Source organism: Tupaia chinensis, unplaced genomic scaffold, assembly GCF_000334495.1.
Source record: "Tupaia chinensis unplaced genomic scaffold, TupChi_1.0 Scaffold150128_1, whole genome shotgun sequence".
In the NCBI taxonomy this organism is placed as follows: Eukaryota; Metazoa; Chordata; class Mammalia; order Scandentia; family Tupaiidae; genus Tupaia; species Tupaia belangeri.
The window spans coordinates 624,670-625,895 of record NW_006209967.1 but is presented as its reverse complement, the minus strand read 5'-3'; positions in this window follow the sequence as shown (position 1 = coordinate 625,895).

Genomic DNA, 1,226 nt, shown 5'->3' with positions numbered 1-1,226 from the left:
AACGTTTTTGTTTAAAAAAGAATTATTTATTTATTTATTTATTTTTAATTTGACCAGAGAGAGACAGAATGAGAGAGAAAGTGAGAAAGCAAGTCACCAGATCTGGGACTCGAACCATGGTTGGCCATGTAGGAGTTCAGCACCCTTGACTACCATGCCATGTGCCGGCCCCAAGAGGAACGTTTTGAATTTAGCTTGTTCGATAGTAGCAAAATTTGTTTTAATAAGACTTAATAAAATAGATGAGTTTTTAAAGCTTATTTTACAAGTTGGAGTTTTTGTGTTAGAGGGGAAGTTACTGTGGTGACGCTGGGTTGGGACTTTTTAAAAAAGTGTTAAATCAACTGTATATTTGAGATATTGCAAAGGATTTTTTTAATTGGACTTTTTTAGGGGCTGACTTGTGACTCATGAGATTACATTAGTATAATTAGCTTGAGAACATTCATTAATAAAAATTTTAATTGTATCAATTTCCTTAAATTTTTAGTTTTTTTAACATAACAAACTTTTAATAATATGTTTTAGACTTTTTAGTTTTTGGATATTTTATTTTGAGATAATTTAGTTATTTTACTCTAAGACAAAAGCTTTACTGTAAAACAAATTTTTATGCTAAACCTTTTTTTTAAGAGAGATTTTTGTTATAGGGTGCATGCACTTGCCAGAGAGACAGTGACAGACAGAGAGGCAGAAAGCGAGAAACCATCGCCCAGAGAGCATTGCCATGCTGCAGTCCCTACTTCTCCATTCTCCTCTAGTGATGTTGGGCCTGCATGCACATGTGTACAGCATGAGTTTAAGACATTGGGTCTGGAACTCAAACTGTGATCAAATACGGGGAGTTCAGTGATGTAACCACTAAACTAACTACTGAACCCCACTACAATATTTTTAAACATTTTTATTAGAAATATTTTTATAGCTCTAACTTTTAAATATATTTTACTATTATTTTGTTTGTTTTTATGTTTAGTTTTAGAAATTACCTTAACTTCTGATTTAGGTAAAAGTTTGTACTTTAAAAAACATGGGATTTTTTGTCACTTTAAGTTTTACCTGAGGCTTTTCCAGTGAGATTTTTTAAGTTTTTAAGGGGACTCATGAGGGTTTTGGCTCCATTAAATTTTTTTTTTTTTTGGAGAGATTTTTTACTGTAGGGCGCGTGTGCTCGCCAGACAGACAGAGAGAGACATAGAGACAGAAAGCGAGAAATCACCCCCCAG